Below are 15,314 nucleotides of genomic sequence, written 5' to 3' on the forward strand. Positions count from 1 at the left end.
AAAGAGACAAGAAAGTATCCGAAGTCTGTGTATTTGCGTTTGAGAGAGCTAGCGAGCAAGAGAAAGAGAGAGGGAACATGATCGTCAAAGAGGATGGGAGTACTACAATATAAGCCCATGTGCCACTGCCTCCCATTCCATACCAACTGTTTCCATTTCGAAAATTCTTGGAACCCATTTGTCTTCACGTGTTATTTAGTAAAGGGAAGGAGCTAATTATGAATGATTGAAATATTATGTTTCCTCAGCTGGCTACTGTCAGAGCCAGCACTGAGGCCCAGTGGATCTGAAGCTGGACACACAGACATCACAGTGTAACACTACACGGTCAGTAGGGCTTCACAATGGGCATGATAAACTCTCTCCATCTCCTCTCTCTGCCTGTGGGTTCATGGGTGATAGAGGCCTTGTTTCTGTATCAGTGACAATGTGTCTGCAGCAGAGTTCACCCATACGCAAATCGGTTCACAGATCTACTCAGACTCTAAAACACCATGAAGTACACAGTGGCTGTGAAAGCCTCCGACCACCTAGAGTGGGAGTCCTTCCTGTTCAATTATTCCAGTGTAAATCAAACATGGTTCACCTTACTCACAGAGAAACTCAACCTCTCTGGTGGAGAGAAAATGGTGCACAGAGCCGAAGATTGATCTACTATACCGCTCGATTTGAGTGCAGCGGTGCACACATCCACATCCTTACCCCAAATTCGGACACTTAATAATTTTGCGTATCTCAGCTTACATCCAGCACAGCCCCCAGATAAAAAACGACCACTGAGATCCAAATCTGCTGAGGCCCCCCAAACACAAAAGGGGTTGCCATGACGATAAGATAACCACTATTGGTTCCAAGCAAAATTATCGTGCCTCACATACTAACCACAATTCCCCCAATGATGTACAGTATCATCCTGCCTTCAGAACTTAAGTGTTTCCTAATGTCATGGACCATCGTTACCTTGGCACGCTAGCCTCCTCAGACTCAAAATGATGGGTCATTGGATTCACAGAGTCCTCCCTGAAGACATAGATGAAGCACAGATCATGGACTGTCTTTCGCAATCATAAACAAAAAAAATGCGGCTAAATCCAATGATTACACTTGAAATTAAACGATGACCAAAATGATCCAATTGACATTTTGTGTAACCCACTGTACCGAGTGCTCTAATGATTTATCGTAGTCACATTTAGTCTGTATTGTAATGCTTTGCAGCCTTTTCTCTCAACTGCCCTCATCCAGATCAACACATTTCCACTTCAGGCTGGTTTTACATCATGTAGACCTAAGAAACTCCCCAGGAGATTAAAGGAAAGTATATTTTTTTTTACCTCAAAGAAAACCTCTAATCTCTTCCTTTGTTTTCTCTCCTCTAATACGGCTCATTATTAGCATTTGTTCTCTTTTTCTTGAGCCCCTGGCTTCGCATATGTGGGTTGGGGCGGAATTAGCTGAAGGTCTCATCTTGTCTGAAGTGGTGGAGGGGATTACAGAGAGAGAGGTGGAGAGTTCACACCTGTCTGATCTCTCTTTGATTCCTCTCTGCATTCGTTATTACATTACAACTGGAGATTAAGCTGGAAGCCAAGTCGGCCTACTAACCAGGAAAGCCTTCCTGGCCTATGAGAAATAGCTCCGTCATGGTTATTCTACTGTTCAACTTCAAACCAAGGATCTCCTTGTTCAAACAAAAGAATAATAAGAGGTTAGGGGTCATGAGAATTACCTAATATGGATAATTTAATACTAAAAGCTTCAAACTCAGTTTACACTTGATTTAACTTGCCAAAAATGACATGGTATGTCAAAGAAGGTAACAAAGCAGTCACCGAAATCCAAGATCTAGGGCAGCAACAGTACTAGGTCTGGGATTAATGGCAATTCTCTTGGTTGTTCCAGGAGGGTCCTCTTCAGACAGACAACTCTCCCAACAAATCACAAGGCAGACACATAGAAAACAACATTTGCAGGCAAAACTTTTGCTGTGGTTTTAGTGAAGGTAGTTGATGCAAACTAGCCACTAGCAAAAATGCCCTCATTAAAAATAACCTCTGTGATCTCCGTCTTACCAGCTACTATGTGTCCAGGGGATGTTAAGATAGGGCAAGAAGAGTATAAGGCAGTGACTTAAAAAAGCTGGATGTACCAACGCCACCCTTTCCTCTATGACAAACTTACGTTGTATACATACCGTACCTCTCTGATTTAGAGGGGTTGGGTTAAATGCAGAAGACACATTTCAGTTGAATGCATTCAGTTGTACAACTGACTTTGTATCCCCCCTTTCGTTTCCAGACGTGTTAAGATGGATCATTGGTACATTGTGGGAGGCAAGCCGTCTGTCCAGAACAGGGATGGGTAACTCCAGTCATCGGGGACCTGATTGGTGTCACTTTTGCCCCAGCCCTAGCTAACACACCTGGCTCCAATAATCAACTAATTGTGATTTTCAGTTTAGAACGCAATTAGTTTAATCACCTGTATTTTCTAGGGATGGAGGAAAAGTGGGACCTCGTTCTGGCCCCCGATGACTGGAGTTGCCCATCCCTGGTCTAGAGAGACAAGTAACAGAGGTTGGAGCTCAGACCACAAGGTGGTGGTCTTGAGTCACTTTGATTCGGGGAGACACTATTGATTGAGAGATTCATGACTCACATTTCTCACAAAAATCTCCTTGCACTTTGCAATTCTAATTCACCCTAAGAGGATATTATAGTCTTTGGAAAATGTTCAGTGGTGTGTGCATAGAGAGGTTGCGGCGTCTTGCTCGCCAACATTGATTTCTCTGTGTTTCACGTAGCCATTCCAGCACCACTTGTGTCCAACACTGCAAACGTACGGCACCGACCACATTGGACTTGTTCAAACAAAGAGTCGACCAGGAGAGCGGTAGCATGTTATGATGGTGGATGGTGGTTAGTGCGTACACTCCAAGAAACATACAGGCCTGTCTAGCGGGATTGAAAGAGTGGAGGTCTCACCTCCCCTATACCTGCCTTACTCTGTCGTGCAGCAACACCGGTGCACAATAAAACCTACTGTTTCACCCCTTACACATTAATGGAGTAAAATAAACTGTTCTGTGTTACTCCCTGTAGACACACACAACTCCATCCAAAGGGCTGGGCCCTCGGACTAAAAAACGTCCATCTGTGGAAACAAGTGATTAGCTGTCACTAAAAATGATTCATGATCAAATTGAATGCGTGCCCTCTTGAAGTTCTAATGCAGTAAGTAAGTGCTATTCTCGTACATGGGCCATCCAATAACATACAATGAGCCCTTGTTTCTAATGGAGTACTCTGCGTCTGTTGGCGTATGGTGCGATGTCTCCCATGCTCCATCTCAGCATCACTGATCGTCCCCACCCACTAGGACGATGAGATTTGTGGCTCCTCGTGTTCTTTCTCTTTCGCTTCGTTCTCCCTCTTCTCTGGAGACGAATCACTCATCCCCTCTGCCAGCCAGTAGTATCTGACCTGAAAAGACCTATACTTCCAGTTTCCTGCACTTCTCTTACAAAACCTTTTTCCTCTCTCTTTAGTTTCCTGCCCTTAATCTGTCTAAATCTCAGGGATAACCCAATAGAAGGAGCAGGCTGCCTGCATTAGGCCTTCCCCTTCCCAGGCCTCACTCTGCAGGTGAAATAGGACCTACAGGGGTGGGGACAGCTGTGTGTGTGTGTGTGTGTGTGTGTGTGTGTGTGTGTGTGTGTGTGTGTGTGTGTGTGTGTGTGTGTGTGTGTGTGTGTGTGTGTGTGTATGAGAGAGACAGCGATTATGTGTGTGGGTGAGTGTGTGTCTGTTTTACAGAGAGTGAGCACCTGTAGAGGGATTGTGATGTTGACCAGTAGAGTGCTGGCAGCATTGAGCGCACACATTCCTGTGACCTGCAGCTCACCCTGAGGCGCTTGGCAGAACATCATAACAAACTAGCACTGATACAAAACTTCTGAGAAAGAAAGAACCAGCCCCGCTTTTCACAGAAGCCAAGTTCCACCTTTCTGTTTGTCTGGGTATGACAGTGTGTCTGTTTGTCTGGGTGGTCAGTTGTCGAACTCTAAAATAAACATCAAAAGTCCAGGATGTGTCTAAACTTTAAATTCAGAACTCAAAGCAAACAAAAACATGGAAAATTAAATACTTTATTGAAAAATGATGAAAATAGAAATATCCGACCACACCTCGGGTCAAACAGTTTCAATGTACATTTGCATTACCTCTAATATGTCCATAGGAAGTGACTGCATTACATTTCTGTCATCCAAAAAGTGAGCTTTCGGTCACCGCCAATGACACAGAGTGGGAGGGACCTCTGCCAGTTTAGACCTGCCCCCACCGTGGCTGATCCAATCATCACGGGCTGCAACAATACCACCATATAAACATAAGAAACCAGGTCCAGGAAGCACGTTATGTTATCCTTACTTCCAACACTCTTACTGAACATTATTCCCACACTTTTATTACTCAGAAACTGACACAGTGTAAATGCAAACAGCCAAACACACAACTCACTGACCTGCGGGTGACCCAGGTGATGCACTAGTAACTGACTGCTGATCTTGCCTGGACATCATGTTGTGGAGAAGAGATTCTCATTGACCCGAGACCACCTGGAAGACCATGACACCCGTGGTTACAGTAATTGCCTTCACCATTATCACCATCACCACAGCCATTAACATGGACGTCGTCGGCAGCAGCGGTATCAGCCGGACAACCACAACATGCATCACAATACTCTGAAGGTCAGAGTAATTGGAAGCATTCAGGATCCTTGGGACATTCCTACCCTCTACCCTAACCATAAACCTTACCATAACCATTTCATTTTCAATGTGGGAGGGACATTCCAATGATACCAGATAGAAATGACCTTGGAAGCATGGACAAAGCAGTTATCTGAAGTTTCCTACTCGTTCTACATGGGCAGGCCTCTTCTCTTGTGGGTAACTACAAACAAAACCCATGCCTTCATACAGTAGTGTTACACAGTATGTAACTGAGGTGATGGGTAACCTTGTCTGAGACATTAAGACTTGTGTTAGCTGGGTGTGGGAATAAAGCTCTTGGGGCTAACAAAGTATTTTGGCGTGCTAGAGACCCGGTTTCAAACCCAGTCGGTCACAAGCATCTGTCCTGCCACTCACCTGGAGCGGGTAATATCACAGATGACCCAGTCGCTGCCCGTCACCGCGCCCACCTTGATGGTGTTGGCGAGGCACCAGTCAGCCGACATGAGTGGCGACTGGCCGCAATCCAGAGAAAGAATGGCTTGCTGGGTAACTAGGTCATAGAAGCGGATCGTCCCTTCTTCTCGGCCACCATCAGCTGTACAGAGGATCAAGGTTTAGTATGGCAAGATCTTTTCACTCCCACACTAGATCTTTTCACTCCCACACTAGATCTTTTCACTCCCACACTAGATCTTTTCACTCCCACACTAGAACTTTTCACTCTCACTAATTATTTAAACTCTCATTATGAAACTGGAATGCACTGTTACTGAGAGGCCATCTGGCATGAAAGGGAGAGGGGGTGTGCTCAGGGGAAATGAACCGTTTAAGGACTGTAAGAAAATTATTCTCCTGTCCTCAACTACCCGTTTAGAAAACAACCTCAGACAGGAAGTCTGCGATTCAAAAAAACAACCCGGTCCGAAGCTTCAGATAAAACAGTTCCTGTCAAAAATGAGAAATTATCAAGTCCAAAAAACAAAATTAATAAGCACTCAATTAGCTGTGCTGGAGTGGGACACGCGGCAATGCTAAAAATAGCTTCCGGAGTCCAGCCACCCCCTGTGTGGGGAGAGGAGATGACGCGCAGCACAGCGCAGGCAGACGCCTTGGTGCTGACAGCACACAAAACAAAGGATTACACACGCTAATGGCAGCTAAAAATATGAAAAACAACAAAGACATCATGGCTGGCTGGCTGTTTTTGTCTCACAGGATCCATGTCAAAAAAGTTACAAGCTTCCATCCAAACCCACCTTTCCCCAGGTGTCTGAGAGACTCTCTTCGGGAATGTACTCTAATGAGTGAGCAGCACACACCAGGCCTGTAGTGATGCCAGTGTTTTTCTGAAAGCACGTAATGCCTGTGTGTAATTTATCTAACTTCTGTCAGTTGTCCAAGAGATGCGCACACAGAGCCTCACTAGTACTGCCCTTCTTTCAGGGAAAAAGGGATCTTGGTTGTAATCTCCCCCTTGAGCTGTGAAGACAGGCGGGCGGGGCCCTGCACCGACGAGCGAGAAGGCAGAGGACAAGGCAAACGTGCGCCCGGATGTAATAAATCACTTGGAGAAGACAGGCTGCTCCCAAGACCAGGATCTACTCTTCAGCCACATTTGAGAGCCCTCCTCAGCGAACACAAGGCCTCGTATCTAACAGAACATTCCCCTGAACCAGGGAGGAATAAACTTGCAAGTAGTTAAAACATGTTTTTTAAAGGACTGTATGGTTGGGACCGATGTGAATGCGTTGACTGATGAGGTCATGCAGAAGACATCTAATAAAGACCCAAAGCCTGTCTAAATGTCAAACATGTTGGAGAGATGTCTGCAGAGTCGCGGCGGAGAGGATATGATTTTGCCCCATCCCAGATGAAGACCTCATTAAACAAACACAACTTTTCCTGTGTCTTCCCTGCAGGGGATAAAACATTTCTCCATGAGAGCTTTTGCTTCTTGACACAACACAGAAGTCAGAATGGCCCTATGTAGAGTGCGGTGCAGACCCTCCTCCATAGAGCATGAGCGAGGTTGGAAACCTCAGACCACAGCAGACAAACAAGCATAAACCCTCTCTTCTCAGACCACTCGCCAAGCAGAGTTCAATCGCACGCTACGCCGCATGCGGCCAAGTTGTGGTCCACCACTTTGCCCTTCAAATGGGGAAAGATTATGATTTTAAAAATGTTTCAATGTAATCCTTGCTGAACAAGGTGAAAGGGGGCAAGAAACAAGACGGAGACCACCACTGACAAAGAGATGTGTAATTGCATAACACTACAGCTGACGTGACATCAAGCATTAACACTGGGCTTCATGTAAAATAGAGTTGAAAGGCGAGACTGCATTTGAAGTCTGCGTGTAGATGTGAGTGAGACAACAGCAGCCGCACCTTTTCATTTCGGTCAACGGTTTCCAAATGAGCGGAGGAAATGGGAAACGTAGAGTGCACCGTGTGAACTAAATTATGAGAGTGTGCAGGGTAAATAACCTTGGCGACTCTCGGCAGAACGAGGGTTGAGAAAGACAAACAGTAATCACACCTCAGAGCCTCACAGGGGAGTCCAGGCAGAGGAGCACAGCACGCCGTCCTCCTCTCCTCAAAACCACACCAACATCCATCTTGACCAGACCTGCTCAAGTGTCTTGAACAATAACATGTTCTTTAGCAGACATTTGGACTGTTGAAATAATTATCTCGGCCATTAGTCATTTTTATTGGATCGGTTTGCTCCTCTCGCTAGAGTTGATGATGGGATCCCGTAGCACGGAGCAAAAAAAGCTTGAGAACATGAGAAGAAAAGGAGAAACAAGGAGATGAAAGACTGGGATGTGTAGAGTGGACATGGACATACTAACTGACAGATAGCTTGACTGACGGGCTAGAGTGGGGAGAAAGGCTCAAACTGTTGTGATAACGCCTCAGAAATACTGCCCAAAAATATGACACACAGAGTAGATCTCGCACATCAAATAGTTGCAGCAGGTGTCTCTGTTCAAGCCCCTTGAGTAAGCTGTATTCTGCTGATCCATGTCAACACGAAACCAGAGCTGGCTGAAGTGAGGAATCCATCTCACACAACAGAAACATACCTACTGCAAATCCAACTGGAAGCTATGAGACACAATGGGAGCCGAGCCCAGAGAGGTTGGGACCTCTGGCAGACACTCTGACCTCAGTGGGAGGCTGTGACCTCCTTCTAGCTGCTACAGGTGGCCTCTCCGGCTGGAGTAGAGTTCCCACGCAGGAAAGGACAGGGCTGACAAAGAACAAAGCAGAGTTATGGTAGGACAACTTGCCAAGTGTACGAACACGCACGCAAGTAGAGAAGCCGGTCCACTGTTCTTTTCTCTCACCCTATCAGGGGTCTCAGTTTGTGTGGGCTGCCTGGAAGGCCCCTCTCCTGTTAACTTGATCTTTCCCTAGTTCCACCCCACTCTTTCTCCTGCGTCCCATATTTTCTCAACGTGACAGAATCTAAATCTTTCTGCAGATGGAGCCGAGAGAGCGTACCCCTGTTTTCTCTGGCCAGACCATTATAGAGGGAGGCTGAGGGAGAACTGTGAGCTGATGTTTCTCGCAGTAGCAGAGCTTCATCACCAGCCCTAGCGGAGGCCTCTCTCTCCCCACAGCCCTCATCCTAACCAACACTTTAGAGCATTTAAGCAGGGCGGAAGGAGATTGAGGAGATAATTCAACCATGGCCTGTATTTGATGACTGGAAGTGTAACCGCGAGCTTCAGGCTCCTGAAATTATGAGTTTATGAATAGAAGCAGATGTTTCAGGTGCGTTTCTCATCCAGGGAGCTTTGGGTTTAAAGATGGATATGAGGGACGTGCTCTTTCAGGCTCTAGCGGAGAGAAAAGTAGGGGCCAGTCATTCATTTCTAAGTTGCTAACTTGATTAAACGTTCTCCCCCATCAATCACTGGTCAAACAATAAGAGCTCACATTGTGTGGGAAGGAGCAAAGAGGGAGTAGGATTTGGGCCAGGCTTTCGCCCTGTCTAGACCCTAGCAACAACCCTAGTTACTAAGGTAACAGGAGGTCCCCTCAGGTTCAGTGGAGGCTGCTGAGGGGAGAACGGCTCATAATAATAGCCGGAACGGAACTAATGGAATAGCAAACACCTGGAAACCATGGATTTGATACCATTCCACTGATTCTGCTCAAGTCATTACCATGAGCCCGCTCTCCCAAATTAAGGTACCACTAACCTCCTGTGCCCAGGTTACCCCTTTGGCTAACGGCACACTCTTTCCTTCCTTGCTCCACTACCTAGCTACTGATTGATAGGCCACATTGGGGGACCTTGTTAAGAGTCAACCCTAAGGAGGGGAACAACCTCCACCAGTACCGCAGCTAATTGGATTTCCATATTTAACCAATTACTTTAAAAAGCTGGAGAAGCGGCTGTGTGCTTACGCACGGCAACACCGGGGTGTGTTGTGCTAAGCATTGGGTTTCATTTTGGAAACACAGTCAGGACGTTCTGCACCATTAACAGAGAACAGAACACAGATCCAAGAGCTGGGGGAAGACACTCTCACACACTCATATTATTCTTGCTGAATGAGACCGGGAGGAGGTTCGGACTGACCTGCATGTATGGTCATCGCTGACCGAAGCCATTTGTTTCCCTTCCGTGGGTTCAAACACTAAGTGGTTGATGTAGCTGGTGTGACCCTCCATCACCTAGACAACCACCCATACATCGCCACAGAAGATACAATTAACAAAACGCTGCATTTGGTGCGAGCCTCCCATAGACTGTATGACAGTTCCCTGGCTCCTTGTGTGCGCTGGGTTCTTGATTAGGCTAATATAAAAGCCATTCACTAAGTGCCTACTGTCAGTGTGCTATATACAAACGGTTTGTTTTTAAGAAACCAGATGCCAACTGAACTGACAGGTGCAGTAGTTGCAGTGGGACAGTGGGATCTAGTCGTGAGGGCAGGGGCTCCAGTATTCTACCTTGACTTCATGTTGATTCTGAAGATCAGAAGTTAACAGCCTCACTTTTCTGTCTGCTGCAGCAGTGCAAAATCTGGTGGGAAAGACAGAGAGAGAGAAAAACAAACAAAGAAAGAACATCAAAACAGAGCCCATCCTACTATAAGACATGCGTACACGCACTCGGGCACACGTACATGTCTATGCGTCTGACTGCACTGCAGTCCGGGCTGACACCTTTGGATGTGTGTGTGTGGTAAAGACTTGGACATGGATCAATGGAAACACTGCCAGGGAGATTCTAATTGCGAAGATAAACATGGAGAAAAACAAAGATTCCTCACGCCATCTGAGCATTTCTAACACCTGGGAGATGACTTTGCCTCTAATCAGTCGTAGTATATACCAGCGCCTGCAATTACTTACACAATTACACTAACTCACTTATGACAAGAAAAACACACATATCGCAAGCAAAACACATATTTCAAGAAAAACAGACGCATTTTCACACATTTGCAGTTGCAGGAACAGACGGATTTGGCATAATGTCACGATACACAGCCAGAATATTCCCCCAAGCAACTGGTACAGGTGATTATACCAACAACTGATACATAGCCTAGTAGTCAGTGAATTGTGGAGGGCATTTCACCCTTCATTCAACTCAATTTCTAGGCATTGCCAAAGAGTTATCATCAAACCTCTAATTCAATACATACTTCACAGTCTTGCAATATGAACTAGCTATCTAGATTTAGCCTACACTGCAGGACTATTATCAATGAAAGAACAGGTGCCAAGTCCGAGAACATTTCTTCATGAGACAATCTTCAAAGACTTGTCAATGTCACAGGGTTGACTAATGACTGGGTCTGTTTTGGCCCTGAGCTGATGCTGGGGAAGTGTTCCTGACAGTTCCCCAGAATCTACCTAGAGTTTGCTGACTGGACCTCACATGGCTGGCCTGGTAGAATCTGGGAGCCTCCCAGCGTAAGCCCCCTACCCCCCCTCCTCTTAGCACCCTTGCCGGCCCCTGCCTCAGGCACGCCCGTGAGAACACTGCTTTTCCTGGAAGGCATAACTACGTGCAAAACTAGGGGAGGGACGAAACTTGAGAGGGGGAGCCATCAGTGCAATAACACGTGCGCACGTCACACGCCAGCCCCCAGGGCCCTGCAGACTTCACCACGAAAGGTCAGGAAGTATCACTGCCTTTCCCTTTCAATTAAAGCAACTTGGAAACATCTCCTGCGGGATTACAGCATTCCCATCCACCATTCCAATTAAGAGGAAAACCTTGCTTTCTATGTAATAACGTTCAACATCCTTTAAAAAAAATCAAACCACACCTGAAATAACTGGGTTGGTATTCCACCACTACAGTGGGCCACAGACAAGAATACAGCTGGGCCAAGACTACTGAGGGTTTCATACCACTGACTGACACAGAGTTGGTGTAGATGGATGATACAGAGACATATTTAGGTAAATATATGGCTCTGGGATAAGCAGGTGGTCCAGCCATACATACCTACACATACCCGACGTTCACAAGACACAGGCCTCAATGTTCTTAGAATTTCTAAGCAAACAGCTGGAGGCAGGGCTTTCTCCTATGGAGCTCCATTGTTATGGAATGGTCTACTGATCCATATGAGAGATGCAGAAACGGTCTCAACCTTTCAGTCTTTATTGAATACTCATCTCTTCAGTAGGTCCTATGATTGAGTGTAGTCTGAAACCAGGGATGCGAAGGTGAACAGCAACGCATTGGAGTGATGAACCACCCTTGCTGTCTCTACCTGGCCGGCTCCTCTCTCTCCACCGGGATTCTCTCCACTGACCCTATTACGGGGGTGAGTATGGCTTGCTAGTGCACTCCCATGTCGTTAGTCGGAGGGGTGGATCACGTCTTGCCAGGCTCGTTTCGCTATACTTGATTTGAGTGGGTTGAGTCACTGATGTTATCTTCCTGTCTGGTCTTGTGCCCCCTCGGGCTCGTGTAGTGGGGGAGAACTTTGCGGGCTATACCTCGCCTTGTCTCAGGGTAGTAAGTTGGTGGTCTGTTGATATCCATCTGGTGGTGTGGAGGCTGTGCTTTGGCAAAGTGGGTGGCCCTGTCTGGGGGTATCGTGGGATAGGGCCACAGTGTCTCCCGACCCCTCCGTCTCAGTCCCCAATATCTATGCTGCAACAGTCTGCCAGGGGGCTAGGGTGGGTCTGTCCTATCTGATGTTTTTCTCCTGTCTTATTGGAGTCCTGTGTGGTCTTAAGTATCCCTCTCGCCCTCTCCTGCTTGCTTGCTCGCTCTTTGGGGTTTTAGGCTGGGTTTCTGTATAAGACCTTTGTGACATCTGCTGATATAAAATGGCTTTATAAATACATTTTACATAGAGAGATTAAGAAAGAAAAACAGTAGCGCAGCTTCAACTCACAGCAGTGGCTGGTCCAAATAACCAACTAACCACGTCATCAGTCTGCACCATGATGAGCTGAATCAGGTGTTACTTACTGCAGGGCACTCCAGGACTTCTGTAAAGACAGAAGACAGCTGTAAGAACTTAAAGGTTTAAGGTAGGCTACCTGATGAGTTGGGGCAGGTTGTCCAGCCGAGACTCAGGGCTCCATGCGAGGCAATCCATACGTAACACATGATGGAAAAAACGCAGTGTGGTGAATTCAACCCCCTCTACCTCCATGTCCTCCTCCTGCTCAAACAGTGGTTCAAGTCACACATACAGCAGTGGTTTACATCACACATGGAACCAAAACACTGGCTCATTTCCTTGTGTCCCCTAACCATGCCTCCTCAGAGAGGAACCTTGGGAGGATCTTCTCTTCTGATGCCTTTTGAGAAGGGAGGCTAGAAAAGAAGACATGAGGAAGAGGAATCTGGCAGGCTACCACTCACCTGGAAGCAGCAGGTGCCTACAACCACATATTGGTTTCCTCAATAGGCCAAGAGGGACGCAACTGAGCCACTGTCAAATGGGCTAAACTCCACCACATGGACGTAGTCGTCACAGGGCACTGTGTAGCTGGCTCCTCGACCGGAGTCCTCCATGCTAAATGTATTTTTGGTGATGTTCATGTCTGGTGTATTTACTCTTTGGTTTGACTTTACCACCTGCATCAGGATTGAAGAAGGGTAAATATTTAAAAAATGAGGATATTAGATTATTAGAACTTCCTTATACAGAAATGGCATATCTGTACTGAAAGCCAAAAATAATACTTCCGTATGCACACTCAAGCAAGAGAAAGCTTACATGCTACAGTACTGGGCTATCTCGTTGAGGGGGATTCATATAGCCTAAAGCCTGAACATAAATTAACATGTCTTTCTGTGGTAGTCACTGAGGAAATTACTGTAGGGAGTGACAATAAGATAATCATGAGATCAGAACTTTCCTAAATGCAAAACCAGTCATATAGATCCCTTGCTACAAATCGACTAGGAGGGAGATATACCAGAAACACAGACTTCTCCAGTTTTTCTAGGAAGGGTGCGGTGAAACACCCATGTGGGTCAGTGGGGGTTGTTTAGATGGAAGCATTTTAAATGTGTGAAAGGTCATAGGTGACAGCTGTCACAGTGATCACATAATGGGACATCATTCTTGTTGTTGTACTGACATCATGTAGGCTGTAGGTTCCCAAACCTTTTCACTCAGGCCCCGCTTCCAGCATTGGGCAACAACCCACATCCATTTATATGGGCACAAGACCTGTTCACATCCCTCTTGTTGGCAGAGAGAAAATGTTGCTGTTTTAAAGCTAATTTTCTTGCAAATCTATACCCTGTCATGTCTAATGTGTATTCATGTGATATGAATGACTCAAACATTACAACCAAATCTATGGGCTAAAAAACATTAGCTGACATGGGCTAGTTGATCTGGACATTTCTGACAAGTTATAAATAGGTATGCAATGATTGACATGACAAGAGGGAAACTGATTATGCACTATCCCAGAGTTTGAGAACCACTGAGCTATTGGACTCCAAAGGTTAACAGCAAGGGGGATCCACCAATTGAGGGCAACAGATCACCATTTCACTACAATTGATCATTCAGTCTCAAGTGTTATTGATTGCAGTCTTAAAGGGGCAATGTGCAGTTTGAACAAATCAGCACCACTGATTTGGTAAACTGCTGTGGGATGGGGCATGAGAAATGAACCACTCAAATTCATGGACATAGCTATGGATGCAAGTATTGACCATCTATGACAGGGGTAGGCAACCTTTGTCCTAGAATGTCACAGGCACTTCATGTTTTTTGATGAACTGACCTGGAAGACCAGCTGTTGAATTTAGGCAATCACTGAACTGATCAATTAACTAAGTAACTAACTCAGTGTGGTGCCTAGTTGGGACAAAATCCTGCGGTACCTGTGGCACTCCAGGAACATGGTTACCTACCCCTGATCTATATCAAAAGTATTGCATTAATCATATTGAAGCTATACAGTGTTTGCAAACAAAAGGAATAAAAACAAGTTTACCTGACAGGTTCTGATGGGTATGACAGTTGAATTAGGCTCATGAGGCATCTACGAGTTACATTCAATAATCAATGGGTATCCTACATAAAAATGTATTTAAAAGGTCTAAAAATGATTGTAGAAACCTCAGATTGTCCATTTAAGTAGGCTAGCTAATTACTCTAGTTATCGTACTGGCGACTTAAGTTTGCTCCAAAATGTTTTAGATAAACCCGTATCTCTGGAGGTAAATTAGGGCTGGATAGGCATGAACAAGTGTACGTTACACATAGAAGCCAGGCATCTAGTAAGTAGGTTCGGGTCAAGGAGGCATGTGCTGGCTATTGCTAGCTCAACAGTGCACAAACGGTCAGTACTGTAGATAGATAGAATAATTAGTCTAACTAGCTCTCGACCTCTTTCCTATCTTCTTTGTAACCACCAGAAAGTTGGTAGCTTTGGCTTCAGGACAAGCTCTGATAACATTGTGAAATGCTAGGTAACTAGCAGCCCCCCCACCCACTGTTGTACAAGCTAGCTTGCTAATTATTAACGTTTAAACATGATGACGCTAGCTAGTTGATAATAGACAGTTAATGTTAGCCAGCGAAACTACCCAAACGCTAGCAGCCTACAACACACTACAGCGATTAAAAGTGATGACAGCCTTTTTTCAAGATAACACAATATATTTAAAAAAATAAAGCGGCTTTAAAAAAAAAAAATTGCATGGACAGCTAACTCATTCATAACCATACCTATGTGTGCATTTTAGCTACAACTTCTGTCACAGAAAATAAATAAAAATGCATTTGTTCCCCAGTTGATGTCCGTGTTGGAACGGACCATGCCATTTTATTCTTCAATTCTAGGGGGACCACACTGAGATTAAAAACGCAATGGTGTAGCGCTTTGACACGTTACACACTATTGCTATATTAAAAACACGTTATAAAATAATAATGAATAAACGTTCTCACACGAAACATAGTCAGATATGCTAAAACAATGTTGGGTTCCGTGATAAAGAACCACAGATAGCGGTTGAAACAACATAGGCGTGGTTAAATGATGACACAGAATCTGATTGGTCAGAGTAGTTATTAGCAGGATTTAAAAAATGTCAAAGC

General features: G+C 45.4%; 1 long non-coding RNA gene across 6 annotated transcripts; it reads right to left on the reverse strand.

The window, feature by feature from the left end:
- Window positions 1–4,129: 4,129 nt before the first annotated feature.
- Window positions 4,130–14,960, reverse strand: LOC109896677 (uncharacterized). 6 transcript variants are annotated; one of them, XR_004204299.1, is made up of 5 exons: window positions 14,206–14,960; window positions 12,608–12,823; window positions 12,132–12,228; window positions 4,525–9,787; window positions 4,130–4,365 (listed from the first exon to the last, which is right to left on the reverse strand). It is a non-coding gene; the product is annotated as an uncharacterized LOC109896677 (long non-coding RNA). The 6 variants fall into 6 exon arrangements; XR_004204297.1 differs by having other exon boundaries at window positions 4,525–12,228; XR_004204298.1 differs by having other exon boundaries at window positions 12,132–12,823.
- Between the last annotated feature and the right edge of the window lie 354 nt (window positions 14,961–15,314).

Source organism: Oncorhynchus kisutch, linkage group LG19 (assembly GCF_002021735.2).
Source record: "Oncorhynchus kisutch isolate 150728-3 linkage group LG19, Okis_V2, whole genome shotgun sequence".
In the NCBI taxonomy this organism is placed as follows: domain Eukaryota; kingdom Metazoa; phylum Chordata; class Actinopteri; order Salmoniformes; family Salmonidae; genus Oncorhynchus; species Oncorhynchus kisutch.